We start from the raw sequence: 18,895 nt of genomic DNA on the forward strand, positions 1-18,895 counted from the left end.
AGGTGACCCACTTTGCCATAAGTATAGCAGTTTCTTCCCTCAAACCAGCACTTCCCAAGATGATTCCTTCCGCAAACCTCACACCACGGATAAGTACGATGCTGCTGGGCCACACTACCCTGAGACTGTGTACCTAGAGCTTTGGATCCATGAGGAGTCTAAAAACTCTGTGTTTGTCTGTCTGTCGGTGGTCTGGGTGCTGGGGCGCTGGCTGCTGACTGTGCATTATTCTAAAACTTCTTCTTCTTCGACCACTTATTACCCCAGTTACCACTCTACAGCTGGCTCTGGTGCTGGTCCGCAGATCTAGCTCTCTTAGCCTATCTGTCTTTCTCTCTAGATTTAGCAATCTTTTTATTCTTCTCTTCCACCTGCTGCATATGAAAGGTCAGTCGAGCAAAGTCTAACTCCTTATTCAACATAGCCCACTGGCACTTAAGTACCAAGTTATCAGTAAGGCCAGATGCAAATTTTCTCATCCGGGCTCTCATATTACTAGTCAACTCTGGTGCATAACGGGTTAGTTTATTAAACTTCAAAGTGTACTCCTGGACACTCATACTGCCTTGCTTCAGATTCATAAATTCTTCCGATCTGGTCTCCCTCAACTCCAGAGAAAAGAATCAACAAGAAAAGCTTCAGTAAATTCGCCCTAAACTGTGGGCTTAGCACTCTCACCTTTTGTATCTTTCCAGTCGGCATACCACTGATTCACAACATCCTTGAGCTGATAGGTTACTAGTTCCACCCCTTCAACCTCATCCACATGTATCACCTAAAAGATCTTTTCCATCTCATCCACGAACACCTGTGGATCTTCCTCCACCTTGGTGCTAGTGAACCTAGGTGGGTTCATCTTTATGAAATATTCGACTCTAGTAGCCTCAGACGTAACAGATGTAGACCCATCATCTTTCGATCATTGAGCCTGTTTAGCTACCAACCGTGTCAACATATGAATAGAACGTCTGAATTCTGTATTTAAAATATCTCCCTGAGCAGTTAGGGGATGGTTGACATTAGTCTGCGGAGCCCAAGACGGACTGGTCGGGACTGGAGGGAATCCCGGAGTAGGGATAAATTTTGGAGTGTGAGCCCTATTATGGTTCCGCATCTCATGGGTGGGACGAACCTCATCTGCCTGAGCATTCTGATCGATGATACAACGTGGAGGCATAACTGTGTTTCTGAAACACAAGTGATCATTGATTAGGGGACAGTTCAGACTCTGAAGCACGAACTAAATCACAAAGAAGGAAAATATTTCCTAAATGTGTAGCAGTCTCCTACTTATAAGTGTGGTGTGCTACACACCCATAAACAGGACTCTACCCAATGCGATTTCGCAGACACCCTGGGACCATGAACCATGCTTTGATACCAAGTTTGTCATGACCCAAACCAGGGCCTGGCCATGACAAACATTTCGAACCATGGTGGCCCGAAATACCCCTATCTGTCTGGTAATCATACACCTAATTCATATGATCAAAGTAATGCGGAAGAAACATAATAATTCGAAAACATGGTCATAAATATGAAAAGAAACAATAACGGGGAAATAAAGTTCCCCCAATATCAATCAACCTCTAAACAACTGTCTGCGAAAATCTCTAACAAAAGACTGAGTCAAGTAACTGTATATAAAGTGGGACAAGGCCCCCAGTAGACCCCAAAACTAAATATAAGATAAAAAAACTGCAGGACATAAGACCTTCAAAAACATAGAAGGCTCACCACTTGTCTCTGCAAGTCTGTCTGAATGATCTACTCTACTGATTCTCTTGACCCCTAGACTGGGCCTCTGAACCTGAGAGGTTGGAGAGGGGAGGAGGTTAGCACAAAAGTACTGGCACACAGAGATATCAAAACAAAACATAATATTTTTATAAAATATAGTTTAGAGCCATTAAAAAGCAATTTCATATCAAATCATTTAAAAACACATAGGCATAATGCAATAGTTTCTCAGCAACAATGAAATGTAACTGAGCTAGGTGGAATACCTTACATAATTTACACCAACTGTCATACCTCGGTTGCCATCGAGATTAGAGTATAAGTGAGGGAGAGACACACAAGACCACGAAGCATAGTGTCTCAACCTAATGGTAGTGCCCAAGATCACTTAGCCCGGGCTCCTACCTATAGTCCCAATTTGGGAATGACATAAAGTCAAGTACTCAAGATCACTTAGCCTGTTACCAAATTCCCATGTCAGCAAACACGGTTTCCAGCGATGAGCCCTTACACTCAAACGCCTTCTTCGAGCATCCACCTATATCATGAAAAATCAATGCATTCAAATTTTATCTGATTCAATCATATATCATATTCTGTAGGGTATCGTCATACCCGACTTACAAGCCATCAATATCACATCATTCTTCTCATTCAACCATTATATTCAACATGAATAACCTTCTCATTTTCAAGTCAAAATCATATCAATTCTCAAAACATTTCATGTCATGCTCTTCAAGATGTTTTCAAACAATTTACATCATATGAACATTTAAAACAAATTCACATCAAAAGAGGAAACTTCATATCATTCATGCTCTCAAGTTAACATCTTTTCGAAATACATGCATATACATATAGCATATAGTAAATCACTTTGGGAGTAGGCCTAAGGGTCAAATTCAATATTATAGAAACGTTCAAAACATAATTATATTCGTAGTTTCAAAACCCCCATTTGTAAAACATGAATTTAAAGACCCATGAGATTTTTGGATAACCCCACGTACCTCAATTACTATGAATATTAGATGTTTCTCAAAGTCTACGTTGAGAGGATTCCAAATATGCAATTTTTTCCTAAAACCCCCGGTTGAATCTCGAATTGCTTGGGTTTTATTTTGAAACCCTAAGGAGAATCTTTGAGCACTTTTGATGAATGAAGGTGTATTTTGGGGTCCTTGAAACTGAATTTTGTGTTTTAGGGCTAAGTTAGGGTGGAAAAGGATCATTGTTTCCCCAAAACGGGGTGTTTAAGTCACTTGACTTCTTTACATAGGCACCGCCCATTCCATCGCCTATGTTTACATAGGCACTGCCTAGGCTATCGCCTATGTTTACATAGGTGCTGCCTAGGATATCGCCTATATTTATATAGGCACTGCCTAGGCTATTGCCTATGCTTTCCAGTAGCCATGGGCGATTGGTTAGGCAACGCATATCACTTAAAAAGGCCATAACTTCTTGCTCGGGTGTTGGATTTTAGAAAAATTGGTATCGTTGGAAAGCTAAATCGAAGACCTATCATTTGACACATAGTAGGATCCCTAATTCAATATATACAGAGAGTTATGGTCGATGGAAGCTAACACACTTTACAACGTCCACTAAAACTTAGTCGATCGAAATAGTTTTCAACTCGTCCTTGAGTTGAAGGACCTTTATGGTCTAAATTCAAGATTTAATGGATTCAGATGATACACAAATAATTAACATGCCATATTATTATAGGAATCATGGTCTATATTGTAGCCCGAAATGCGGGGCGTTACATTAATAAAAACAACGGTTCATCCATTCAAGACTTAAAAGTCACCTTTCCTTTAATTTTATCTATAAATTGGAAACTAGTAATGGGTAAATCAATAATAAAAATAGATGCAAATATCTAATTTAAATAACATACAAAGAAGAACACGAGAAGGAAAGAGCAATAATGAACCATACCTGCAATGTCAAAAATACAAAGGGATCAGAACACCCATTTCAGTCGAGAAAAGATATTGATTGGTTGAGATCCAAAAGGATCCTCATCCAAAAGAGGAGAGAAAGAAGAGAAAAAAAGGAGATGATTGTGATTAACCCAAAGAGGTGAGAAAGAGAATTCTAAATGAAGAAGAGAGATAAGTTAAGTTAATTTTTGGCTAAAGGAGAGAGAATTTTGGATATGAGTTTTAAATATTCATTGAAAATATGGTGATAACACTATTCAATGAGGATATTTTTGAGTTATCCAAGTAATATTTTTACCACCTTAGTATTTTATCTTTTTTATCTCGGAAAGAAAATTGAGAAATTGCTTTAAAATAAAAATAAAAAAATCTTACAACATATAACTCATACTTTGCAACAGATGACTATTTATGTTTGAAAATTTCCAACGGCTCAGTGATCTGTCGCAACATATGGCAATGCCTATTTGATAATTTATAACAAATAGTTAATTTGTTGCAACAGGTTGAAAATTCATTTTTATACAATTTAATTTGAGTTCGTATGTTCAAATAATGTTCAAATAAATAATGTTCAAATACAACTTTGATTGATTAAGCTAGAATTACGGGTGAGTTCATAGGGTCAACTACAATTTCAATTGAGTCTTTGACAATTGCATGATGTTTATATTGCATTTCTCCCGACCTGAGTCATCGATCGATCACTCTGAGTTGAAACGATTCTTATTACCTCATTGTCAAGATAATACATAAATTAATTTAAAATAAAAAAAAGATCTTAAAACATATAAGTCATACTTTGCAATAGATGACAATTTATGTTTGATAATTTTCAATGGCTCGGTCATCTGTCGCAATAGATGACAATTCCTATTTGATAATTTACAACAGAAAGTTAATATGTTGCAATAGATGACTTAATCTGTTTGATGAATTCCAATAGATAAGTCATCTGTTGTAACAAGTTGAATATTTATTTTTATACAATTTTAATTGAGTTCATATATTCAACTACAACTTCAATTGATTAAGCTAGAACTAGGGGTGAGTTTATAGGGTCAACTATAAATTTAATTGAGTCTTTGGCAATTGTATGATATTGGTATTGCGTTCCTCTCGACTTGAACAGTCGATTGATCACTCTGACTTAAAACGATTCTAATTACCACATTGTCATGCTAATACCTAAATTGATTATAGGGGTGAATTCATAGGGTCAACTACAACTTTGATTGAGTTTTTTTGGCAATTTCATGATGATACGGTTAAAAATTATGCATATCTTTTAAAATTTGAAAAAAATAATTAAGATCAATTCGGACCAAATTAACTTTTCAAAACTTGTCATTATTTTCCAAAATATAATCAATCCATACAAATCATCCATTTGCTGGAAAATATTTCATCATTTTAAATCTTGAGTTCTCGCTCTTTTCACTCTCACAACAATACAAACAATAACTATTCAACAAATTGCTCAACGCTTCACAACAGATCAATTTTCTTCCCATTTCTGACCACATAGGTGTTATTTTTTACTTCATTCTTACTTGTATCTGTTGTTTTCTCTATCTTCGTAGGTAACAGAGTTCGAGAAGAGTTCTATATTTATTATTTTTTCTAAAAATTAGGGCTATTAAGTTAATAATGAAAAAGAACACTTTTAGTTATATTATCTTTGAGAATGAGTTTACAATTTTGAGTTTTGATCGTAAAATCAAAAGAAGAACCCAAGAAAATCCTAATTTTTATTGCAGTATTTCATTGACTGTCATGGTACTGTTGGATGGTGTTTGTGGTATTGGTGGTCATCGTAGTGGTGTTGGATGTCGTCGTGATGGAACTAATAGTGTTTGTAGTGGCTGTTGGTGGCATTAGTTGATAGTGTTTGTGGTGGCTATTGGTGGTGTTAGTATTGGCGGTGTTTGTAATGTATTTTTTAAAATTTATACATACATCAATTGTAATGTAATTTTTCTTTTTTTGTTGTTTGTAGGTAAAACATGTCTCCCAAAAGAAAAGAAAGTGAAGGTGGATCAACTTCTGATCACCTAACAAAAAAGGCTACAATACAGAAGGATTCAGAGGAGCTTCCTGAATAATATCAGTTAGGGAAAAGTGAAGCTGAGGAAAGTTATGAAATGACATTGAGGAAGGTGAACAAGGGTCTGTAGATTGTGATTAGGAAAATGAAAGTAAGGGGGAGAAATAAAAAGATAAACAAGAAGAGGAGTGAGAAGAAAGCTAGAAAAAGGATGATAATGTATCACCAATGAGGCGTTAATTAATATCAAAATCCCATCATGAGGCTATCAAAACTATTAGTATTGACAGGTTTCAAGTTGCAATGTCGATAGAAGACCCTTCAGAACTAAATGGTGATCTTGTACTTAAATGTCAGTTGGGGAAACCTTTTGACAAATTTAGGAATATTATGAAGAATGAAAACATAAACGGACTTTTTAAGAAGAGCTGCTTTGGACACTTTCTTGAGCTTCCTGAGGACTACACTGCCCGTTTTAAAATGAGCATGGTATATGATCTTCTCAAGCATAGGATCAAGTAAGTGGGGGATGATAAAGATTCTAAGGAGAGGGAAAAAAGATGGATGAAATCATGATCAACTACTGTGGCATGTTGATTTGTTTTGGCTTAAAAGAGTTTTCCATTGTGACGAGCTTGATATATAGTCATCTAGAAGAACCTCTCATAAAGGAAAAACCACGCAAAAGAAAAGCAAACAGGATAGCCAAACCACCACCATCAAACAATGGTAAGGCATTATCCCAGCGACCACCCACCAAAACCAACAAACACAAGGAAAAAATAAATGGGTTGTTGGACATTGTTGGCCGTGGGTGCAAAGACAATAATTTGATAAAAAATCTCAAGAATAGAACCATACCAAAGCAGTATAGGGAGCATTTGTACTTAGTTTGGTTTGCCCATTCTATTATATTGGCAAGAGACGTCAACAAAGTCATAGAAGATGATTTGTTGAAGCTTGCTGAGAATTTTGAGAAATTCAACAATTATCCCTATGGATATGATAGCTACTACTTGACTTTCAAATATATACTAAAAAAGTTATCCTCAAAGACAATCATATTATATGACTTGCATTGGGCTTTCATGGTAAATTTAATCACTATTTGCTTACTCATCCATTAATTTATAATGAATAATTATTATGTCTTTTTTTTTGCTTGCCTCCTATTTACATTTCTTAGGCTTGGACATTTGAAGACATTTCTCACCTCCGAAAGTAGGTCAAGGATTACCCAAATGAGATTTCTCATCCAAGGATCTTAGGTGGTTGGCTGCAAAGAGCAACATAAGAATTAAGGAGGTTGATCTCTTTAACCCTTTAGATGATGCAGCACATCTTCTTTCAAGTAAATTAATAAAGATATTGAAACAGATGTGCCATCTGTTAAGATAGATATGTCATTTGTTGAGACAGATGTGCCATCTGTTACGACTGATGGGTCATCTATTGCAACAGATTACCCATCTACTGTAACTGGTGCAACAGATGGGTAATCTGTTGTGATAGATGATCCATATTTCACAATAAATTAACCATATGTTGCTTTGATTCTCTAAACCTGACTCAATAGATTACCCATTTACTGTAAATTATGCAACAGATGGGTAATCTGATGCAATATATTGTTAATCTATTATGACATACAGATCAGTTGTTATGACAGATATATCATCTATTGTATAAGTTGTTTGTGTTAACATGTAACCCAACTGACTACAAATTATTGTATGATTTAAATGTATTTATCTTTTTTATAGGTTGTGCATCCATGGATCGTGCCTACTAAGTAGGAGTTGGGGATGACTTCTTTTATTACTCTAGGTCGTGTTGCTACAATAGCAGACCTAATGGTAGAGCTAATAAAAACGAAATTGAATGGAGCAATATCCATAAAAAAAGTAGTTAGGAAAGTGTAACGCCCTGAAAATGGGTCCCGAGACGTCACATGATGCTCAAGACTATGAGTAGTCTCAAGTTAACCCTGTAAGCCTGTTACTAAGTCTGCAACTAATATCAAAGTAACTTAAGCGAGTAAAAATACCAAAATACTGAATTATCCGAATTGATTTGAATCAACTGAACAAAATATCAGAACAACTAATACTGAAGGTCTGAATTATAGCAACCAGTCCAACAAGCCTCTACTACTAAGAATTAGAGATCCGTTTGGACAAACCCCCAACTGACTCGAACTGAACTGAAAATAACTAATCAAATGCTATTAAAGATAAAAATCTGAATAAATGTGTCTCGAACCATGAGGACTCACCAATTGTCGGAATGTAGATAGAGATTCCCGAAATCACTCATGCTGCTGAGATTGAGCACCTGAACCTACATTATTAGACAATGTAGTACATAGACATATATGTGGATCAGTACTTTGACGATGTACTAAGCATGTGGGGGTGAATGCATAAGTAAAATAATATATCAAGGTTTATCAATATTTATAAAGAATGCATTTTGTATGTAATGACTCAAATGACTCAAATAACTGAAAGCTAAAAATCATAACTCATGAATAATAAAACATATTGTGTAAATTTGGTGAGCCACCATACTTACTACTAAAAGTTGAACTGTTATTCTGTTTTTAGGACTTAGGCTATAGGAAAATTCTTTCAAAAGTTTTTCTATTATTCTTTACTAGTAGGAAATTCTTTTAAAAGTTTTTCTACAAGGGAGGTTCTTCTAACCGACATATACTATGTGACCTATCATAGTGTCCAAAGTCTAGTTCCCCTAAGGGAAAAACCTCACTTTGGGAAGAAGTGTCATACTCTTGCCAGGGAATATAACCTAAGCTAAGTGATCACATCTGTAACTGTCATCCATATAGAAAAGGAATTAATCTAAAACTGTACCTATGTTGGCTCATAGTTCTAGGAAAGTAGGATGCGCTAAAACCACACTTCTTGCCCGGTACTAAATACTACTTTTTTTAATCTGTATGCTCATTCTATAGGAAATCCACTATAAATGAAATAATGATTCATAATGTAAGCTAATTGTGCATCTGTTTGTTTAAAAGTGAAATTTAAGCTATAAAGTGGATTTTGTGTCTTAGCTAAAGATCAAATCCTTATTTCAAAACTAATCATAAACATATCATTGGGATGCTTAAAAGCATAATTTCTTGGATTATCAATAACAAAGTTAGGGCTTAATAACCCATATTGCAATCTCAAGGCGAATCATCATGAATTATAGTCAATAGCCAAAATCATAGGGTTTTTGCACAATTCTAGTCATAATAATGCAATTCAATTCTTCATATATGTAAAACAAGCCAAATGTATGGACATGTAGAAATAACAATGCAAATCACCATTCAAATCTCTTGTAATAGCATAATCTACAAATAATAATCATTGGGTATAAACGCTAAATTGAAATTCATGTCTATTTATGTAAATTTATGTAAAAACATAATTAGAAGCAAGTTTTGGACACAAGGATGAAAGAATTATCCTTGTTCAAAACCTCATATACCTTAATTGATGAACTAGATAAAGAAGCTTGACCTTGAATTACAATTTTTGCTCTTGAAGATTGTTTCTTGGTGTTCTTGGATTGGAAACCTTGAAATTTGGGTTTTCTTGGAAAAAGAATGGTGGAATTTGGAGGTTCTTGGAAAATAAAATTGAAGCTTGGGGTTTTCTTTGAGAGGAATTTGATGAATAATGAGCCTGTTATGCTTAGAATAGGTTTAATTCTGTGTTTTCACGATTTAGGGGCTTGAGAAAAGACTAAATTACCCTTTTAAAATCAACTTCAGAAATCGGGCACCCGATTTTACACCTCGGTGCGACGTGGTACTTATTGCGGTGCCTCAATGGATAAGGGACGAATGCGATTCTTCCCCTTGGCACTACGCGGTGAAATCGTGTTGGGATTACTGGAAAAGGGACGAGTGCAAAAATGCACTCCATCGCGATGCGATACCTGCTCTACTACAATTTTTGGAATGACACAGGATAATCGTGGTGAGTTACTGGAAAAGGGACAATTGCTATTTTGGCCTTCACTACTACGCGGCACTATCACGGTGAACTACTTCCTTTTACAAAAAGGGTTATAAGTTCTCACCTGGGTATTAGATTAAGGCAAAATTGGTATCGTTAGAAAGATAATTCAATTATATACCCATTGGTGGGTCATGAGCTCAAAAATTCTTAGTAAAACTAAAGCTATGCTCATTTGAAGTTGACTATGGCAATATTCTTCTCAAGAACTCAATCGGTAAGAGATATTTTGATTTGTCTAATAGCTAGGAGTTACTTGAGGACTTAATATACATTAAATCCTCTTATAAAACTACCAAAATACTAAAATTTATTTCTCATGAGCTTGAAGCAAGGTGCTAATAGAGACTTGGATTTTTGGGGTATTACAATAAGGTCAACCTAGTGTTGAGGCTCTTCATAACCAACCTACTGCAACAGATCCGGGTGCATCTTCTTGGGGTATTGTTAGTTGAGTTTTTAATGTTGGTGGAAGTAATGATGATGATAATTCCAGTCGTGATGTTGAACATATTGATTCTCAAGAAAAAATAAATATGTTTGAAAACACCCCCCTCTCACCCTTACATAGATCCCTCTCACCCTTACACGATCTCTCTCACCCCTCTTCACCCTCATGTTCTCGTTGCAAATATGAAGAGTGCAAGGATAGCCAAGATAAACCCTTTGAAAGAGTAGAGGTTAGCAGTAAAGCTATTGAGGAATTAAAATCGAAGAGGGTTGTCATACCACACAAGAAGGTGAAGGAGTCATACACTCCTAAGTGGCGGTTGTCATGAAGAAAAGAGCAATCATCCAAGTATTCTCCAATTGAAAATCCAAAAAAATTGGAAATCCTCCCTCTCCAAATGCTGTTGAAGTTCAGGGTCCATTCAAGAAGGTAGACATATACGCAGAACTTGGCACCAAAGAGAAGAGAGATCTGCAATGGACCAAGAATGCCAAGCAAGGCGCACAAGATTACCCCATCCATACCTTTTCCGCCCATGGCTTCAGAAGTATGACAGATATGCATACGCAGTACGTGGATAGGGTAAGTTTACTTTGCCTAACCTAACCTTCTAATCTACTCCATAAAGAAGAAGCTACACAACAGATATGTCATCTATGGCAACATATGTGTATTCTGGTGCAACTTGTGGTGGTTCTGTTGCAATAAATTACCCATCTCTTGCATAAGTTGCGCTAAATGTGTAATCTATGAATAGATTTAGAAAACCCTCTGCAATAGATGGACCATCCATTGCATCTTTCCACTATGTTATCCTTCTTTACAATTACTAACCTATTTAATAATTGACTTCTTATATCATATTATGTTGAAGAAATTCTCTGTTTCATGAGGGGCAGGCAATTAGCGTACCAGAAAGCTTATGATGTTGCCGATAGGATAATGGACCTTGACTTCTACAAGAATCTCAAGGATAGGTACGATGATCTCAGTAAGCTAGCATCAACTCCCGGTGGTGAGGGATTTGATTTGTTACTTTCTATGTTCTAATGGGATGAAGAAATGATAAAATATGTTAGAGGGGAGAGGCTAAATCTACACGGTAAGAGCTAGACTTAGGCAAAGAGTATTATTGGAGTCATGAACATGGATGACATACATTATCGAGTTGTTGAGATACTACTCGAGGAGGTAAAGATCAAGTTTTATGACTGCAACTTACCTACCTTGGACGAGGCTGATCTTTTTACCCACATGCAGCCACTGTTAGAGTTGTTCCCCATCTTGTTGAGTCAGAGTAAACTGATGGATCGTTTTTCTACGGAAGTTTTGATGAAGCAACCATGGGATTTTGAAGGTCTAAACAAGGATATGGACCTTCCAAAAAATTAAATTATTGTCGCGTGCAGGTTGCACACTCTTGCACACATCGAATGTTTGTTGACCGGCAAGAAATGGCCGAGACAAAGACTTTTCTATGCGACAACGTTGTGGTAAACATGCAAGAGGTCTAGGCGTATGGGGTATTAACTGGACGCTTGGAGCTATGTATAAAGAAGAGCCTGTGAAATAATAATTTTTTTATTTCAAGTCACTTCATTTTACATACTTTACATACATGTAGTGGCAATTATTTTTGTCTAATGAAAGTTGAATTTTTTACAATGCAACAGATTGTTCATATGTTGTAAAATATATTCTATCTATTTTGATAGATAGTTCATCTGTTGCAATAGGTTGGTCATCTGTTGCATTATGCTGATGTTTCTATCTAAGTCTTATCTGTTGCAATAGTGGGAAGAACTGTTTGATATTTCCATCAGATGACCTATAGCTTGCAACATATATCTAAATCTGTTTGATATTTTTCAACAATTACGCTTGAATATCCATGTGCTCAACAACACCAAACCAGTAGTAAATACAAATACACCACCATGAAAATTTCAGCAATTAGGCTTGAATATTCATGTTCCCAAAAACACCAAACCAGTATCAATAACGCCAACAATATAGTATCTTCTTGCTCAATTTTATTTCTCTTCAAAAGCCTTGACTTTATTCAACAAACCTCATATTACACCATTTTCTTGTGAAAGGTGTCGTTTTTCATCCCAATCAAAGTAATCACATCCACCCAACTTATACAAAAACAAAACCATAATTACAAAACAATTACAAGTCAATAATTAATCATCTAATTAAATAAAAAATATATTACCTTTGAAATCTTACAATTAAAAAATCTACGACCTGGACTTTGTTGAGTCCAAGAAGTCTTCAATAGATCTTTATGACAATACTTACAATATCTAAAATCTTTATCACAAAAAATAGTGGAAGATGAGCTTGACATTGTCAATCTCAATTGGAAAAATCAAATAGTTCTTCCTCTAGTTGGAAGATGAGCACTCTGTGAGACTATGGCATTGTCTGATCTAGCGAGACAAGTTTGAACACTAACAAGTGACTGAGCTCTACTACTGAAAAGAGAACTCTAAGAATAGATGCTAGTTGTAGTAACTGTTGAAAAACCAAAATTACTATTTCCAGGTTCAATTGATACTGAAGATACTAAAAGGATAACTCATTTGTTATAGCAAATCAAATAGTTCTTTCTCTTATTTTAAATTGTCCCAACCAGATTATATTTTTGTCACAATAGATGGATCAACTGTTGGGACAAATTATAACATGAGAAAGACCTGTATGATAATTTCCAATGGATGAACCATCTGTTGAAACATATGACTCATCTATTTGGAAAGATTGAAATGGTAGGAAGTCTTGATTTAATTTGTCCTAATAGATGACCCAGATGATCCATCTGTTGCAGAAGATAGGTCATCTGTTGGTACAAATAAAAGTGGTACGTAGAGCTATTTGATTTGCTAAAACAGATAAGACATATGTTGCAACAATGCAATAGATATTGTATCTGTGCAACAGGTTAGTCAACTTTTGCAACAGATGTATATATCTGTTTGATAATTTTCAGTAGATATGTCATCTGTTGAAATATATATATGTATGTTTGTTAGTTGGAACAGACGATACATATTCACCTTCTTCAGATCGTGTTGCTCTCCTTTCTCCATTATACATTACTTAATAGTGCAACACACGAATAGAGGAGTTGTAATTTTTCTTTTTTGAATGCTTGATAATTATTTTCCTTCTCCTCTTAGCCTTAATCTCTAGTGGAGTGGATGGATATAAAATCTACTTTGATGGAATACCACCCCTCTTAGATATCAATTCCTTTATAGAAGCAGTTAATGCATTAATAGCATTAATCACTACATCATGTTTTGCCTTGTGGTCTTGACATTTGCATGTAGAACATTCGCTAGGAGAGGCAAAATCTGTATAACCAGTATAATCATACTCATAATGGTTTATTTTAAAAACTGTAAGAGGAGCATCATTAGCACCAACAGCAGCACCACTACCACCGCCAACAACTCCATCACCACTAAGACCATCAACAACAACAAGCCCACCCTCCTAAATTATTTTTCTTGTAATGATTGTTGCTCCAAACAATTCTATTTTTATTTTTTCAATGACCTTAGAGTCCGATAAATTTTACACAGACAGTAAAGTAAGAAAAATGGCATCTTCAACTCTCGATTGATCGAAACAAGCGACGGAGGCACAATCTAACATAAATCATTACATATATTAGAATGATGATTAGATCATTCAAAAAAATCACTAATTAAAACAAAAACTTAATAATAAAAATACTTACTGCATCCTTTGGGGAGTTGAAGAGATCAAGAAATTTTGCATTTTTATTATTTTTCGCCGACAACCATCTCAAGATTCTTGGACAGGAAACTTATTCCCGGTAGTTCACTTGTTGTCTCAATTAAGGAATAGCTTCAAACGCCCAAGCCTATAAAATAATCAAAACCATTATTGAATAAAAAATGAATTATATCATAATAAAAAAAATATTTACCATGAAATCCCATGGAAAGCTATATAAGTTGACTATCTTTGGCGTTAACGGAGTCAATATATATTTGACAGTCATTTTGAAGCTTTCATAACCCCAAGGATAGTTGTTAAATGCTTCAATATCCTCAGAGAGATTTATTAAACCAATGCTTATGTTGTTGTTAACGTCTCTCGCCCAAAGAATATTATGTACAAACCAAACCAAACACAATTGCTTGTGCTTCTTTGAAATTCTTTTACATTTCAACGCTTATATCAATTTATTATTTTTTAAGCTTAGACCAACAATAGACACAGGTCATCACAATCACTCGACTTGCCTTTGCCTTTTTTGGGTATGTGGGGTGCTTTTTTGTGTTAAAATGGGTATAACTTGAGAATGAGAAGGAGGATAAAATTTTAGTCTAGTAACTATGGCAAAATCCTTCCAACCAAAACAAACAGGTATGCCACAGTAATTTATCCATACCTCATCCATCTTATCTTTGTTTTCATACATAAACGTACGCTTGAGAAGCTCATACACCATTTCATTTAGAAACGAGCACTATTGTCCTCCGGCAAATCAAGATATTACCCAAAGCAGCTATCCCTGAAATAAGCATCCAATTTTTTTTCTCAAAGTATTTTTCTGAAGGCATCGAAAGATTTTTCTATGACTGACTTAACCATGAAATCACCCATTAAATCTATGGCACCATCGCACTGTATTCTCATAGGACAACAATCAATGCTGAAGGTTTTAATGAACACTTCGGTGGAAGAGCTATTAGCATTTGGATCATCTCTTTTGAAATATTCCTCCTCCCCGTGTTCATCATATTCTTCTCCTGATTGAGATAACGCTTGTAAAATAAGCTCATAGAGTGGTGGATATAGCCTAGCTATTTCACTTGTTCCTTTACTTGAACTTGATTCAGTTTCTGCTCTTTTGGGAGCCATATTATCTAAAATTAACAGGAACATAAAATATATTATACTTGATTAATGCATCATTAAAAAGGGATAACAGTAAATTAAGCATGTAAAACAGTAAAATAACAGTTTCAATAAATCACACATTTGTTGCACTAGGTAGGTTATCTGTTGCACTAAATAACTAACTTGTTACAATGGATGAGTAATCTGTTGTAATAATACAAAATATATCACTCATTTGTTGAGATAAATGAATGGTCTGTGCAACAAATCACACATCTGTTGCAATATATGAGTGGTTTGTTGGAATGATTAACTAACTTGTTGTAATGGATGAGTAATTTATTGCAACAATACAAAATATATTACTCATCTATTGAGACAAATGAATGGTCGGTGCAACAGATCACATATCTGTTGTAACATATGAGTGGTCTGTTAGAACAACTATCAAGGATCAATATTATTTATATTTCTTCCAATAGAAGGGTTGTCTATCGTGATAGATGAATGATCAATTAGAAAAATTAAGTCTTGGACATGTCTTGTTGGAATAGACGATATGATTTTATCTAACAAAAGGCTCATCTGTTGCATCAGATGATTAATCTGTTGCATAAGATTTTTAATCCGATAGTTCCTCCATTGCATCAGATGGTTAATCTGTTGCATCAGATTTTTAATCTGATGGTTCCTTTGTTACAGCCGATGGCAAATCTGTTGCATCAGATGGTTACCCTGTTGCATTATATAGTTAATCTACTGTATCATATGATTAATAAATCTGATGGTTTCTCTATTGCATCATATGGTTAATTTGTTACATCAGATTTTTTAATCTGATGATTCCTCTGTTGCATAAGATGGTTAATTTGTTCCATTATATGCTAAATTCGTTGGATTAGATGGTAAATTTTTTGCATCATATGGTTAATCTGTTGCATCAGATGGCTAATCTATTGCAAAAAAAATAGTAGCATGATTTTGTTTAATAGAACAACAACAATATCACCATTTTTACCAAGAACAAGAGCAAATCAACCCAGTAACAGGTGCAACACGAAAAACACCAAACTCATTGTTTTGTTTGTATAAAAACAAACAACAAAAATCAAACTTAAAAAAAATGCAACAAAAATCATAATTCACTCCGCAAATAGAAGAGAAGAAATACCAGAAATAGAATTTTATTCAGACCGCATTTCAAATTAAAGAAACAAATATTGAAATTGTTAACCAATACTAGAAGAAAAGTTGGCTCAAGTTCCTCGTTTTCTTCAAAACTAAAAAGGCCATAATATTTTACCTGTGAAAGAAAAAAAGGGACGATGAAGAATTCGAAGCTGTTGTGGCCGGAGAGAAAGGATGTCACGTCGATTGACGATTCAAAGTCGAAAAGGAACTCGAAGTTCAACTATTTATCGCTGGAGGTTGAAGTCGTCGGGGATTGAAATGAGAAATTTGCAGAACTGTTGGTTGGAAGAAATTATCGAGAAAGAGAGAGAAGAGGCGGTTGATTTGGAGAGAAGAGGGGAGTAGGTTGATTTGTATTTTTGAAAAGATTAGAAAGTTTTAAAAATGTTAATCAAGTTCACAATTAACTTAATCAAGTTTTCTAATTATGTTTGACCCTTTAAATTGGTCAATATCACCAATCCTTTATTCAAGACTTAAATGACACATTTCCTTCAATTTTCTCGGGTTTCTCGTTCTGATTTATTTATAAATGACACTATTTTACTTTTAGTACATTTCAATAAAGACACCTTTATATATTTGAAAACAATGTCATAACAATAAGTAAACAATGTATTGAGAAGAACTAAGTATCATACTAGCCTTTGTAGAACGTATATGGTTCATAAATCTTGCTAAAATTTTCAAAATATTCCACCTTTATTTTAATACGCATTTGCATCTTTAAATTTTGCACTTCTTGTTCCTTAAGAAATTTCTCCAAAATATAATTTGAAAAGTCTGACATGCATTTGATCTCCTTTCGAGTTAATAGAAAGAGAAGAATTGAAAAATTCATAGCAATATTGAAAATCCATATATACAACCACATCAACTGGAACCTAATTAAACCAAGTGAACAAGTTGTTAGATAATGAAATTTTTTATGCCATGATAGCTATTTTTTAGCTTTTGTGGTCTATTGTTTAGTTCAACGTCACTTTAACTGGAATAGAAGAATTAGTAATATGAATTTATAACGTGATGATTGAGTTGATTTCATGATTATAAGTTGATTCGATATTGGACCAGACCAGGATAGAGTTATTACATTTTCATAATCAAACCACTACTGAAATAGAGGGTTTTTTCCTCACAAATAAATAAAAAATTTGTGTTACAAAACATGATTTTCTCACCAAATCAGTTCACTTAAAAAAAAAATATGTGAAAAATAGATTCTTATTGAAATACTGAAAACTACCTAATATTTTTTTCATGTGAAAGCACTACTATGTTTTCGATGAATCAAAATATCTCTAGAAAAAGCCACTGTACATTTTACAATGGAAAACTAGTAATTGTTTAGTAGTAGCGTAAGGGATCATTATATAAGATCAAAGAGAGATTTCCATTAGAAGTAATGTATCACACGGGATCATTATATAAGATCAAAGAGAGATTTCCATTAGAAGTAATGTATCACACTCTTGACCCTTAAAGCTAAAATTTATTGAAAAGGAATACCTACCACATCAACAAGACTACTTGGATCACCAAAACAGCATGGATATTCTCCTTTTCCATAGAAAATAAGTAAGGGGTCAATTACCCTATGAGATAAAAGAACATAAAAAATTAGAAACTTTATTTTAAAATATTATGAACAAATTAGAAGAAAATTAAAGTTGAATACAATAATTAAGGTACCTGAATCCTTGTATCCATCCTGAAAAAGGTTCTTCATAACTACTAGTTATTACTGAGGGATGAATAATGACTATTGGTATGTCCTCCCTCATGTTGTCAATTATCATCTCACCAATGGCCTTTGTGAATGAATATGTATCTTGTCATCCATATAACTTAGTCCTATTAAGAGAGACATTAGTTATCAAATGATTGAACATCGTCTGAAAGCAATTTACTTACAATATTTAATTGAGGTGCATTCATAAAAAGTATCTAACGAGTTAAAAGTAGAGGTGTCAAACGGTCTGGTCCGGGCCGGGCCGGGCCAAACCGGAACCGGCCCTTCCATTTTAACTGGGTTGCGGGCCGGTTAAGGCCCGGGTTTGACGTTAACCGGGCCGGGCCAAACAGTAAAAAAATTAAAACCCACCCTAACCCAGCCCACTTAACCCAACCCGGTCAAACCCACCAAAACCCGGTTAAAAACCGGTCAAACCCATTTAAAAAATAAATAAAAAATCCAATATACACTATATACACTCCAATATACACTATATACACTCCAATATACAATATATATTTTTAAAAAAACATATAAACAATTACACATATATACGTACCATTCAATATATAATTATATATGACTATACGTACTACTTTAAATAAAACATATGCTATAATAGTATAATATATATATATACACTACAATATATATATATATATATATATATATATATATATATATACTAATTTATAAAGCATATACACATGTATACGTTAAATATATACTACTTTAGAAGATATATACACATATATATGCACCATTCAATATACATGTACTACTTTAAATAAAATATATACTACAATATACATACATATATATATATATATATATATATATATATATATATATATA

The 18,895-nt window shown here is 34.4% G+C and overlaps 1 pseudogene; it reads right to left on the minus strand.

Moving 5' to 3' along the window:
• The window catches only part of LOC107841627, a 62,251-nt pseudogene that overhangs the window by 33,688 nt on the left and 9,668 nt on the right, over window positions 1-18,895 (minus strand).

The sequence above is a fragment of the Capsicum annuum genome, chromosome 9, assembly GCF_002878395.1.
Source record: "Capsicum annuum cultivar UCD-10X-F1 chromosome 9, UCD10Xv1.1, whole genome shotgun sequence".
In the NCBI taxonomy this organism is placed as follows: domain Eukaryota; kingdom Viridiplantae; phylum Streptophyta; class Magnoliopsida; order Solanales; family Solanaceae; genus Capsicum; species Capsicum annuum.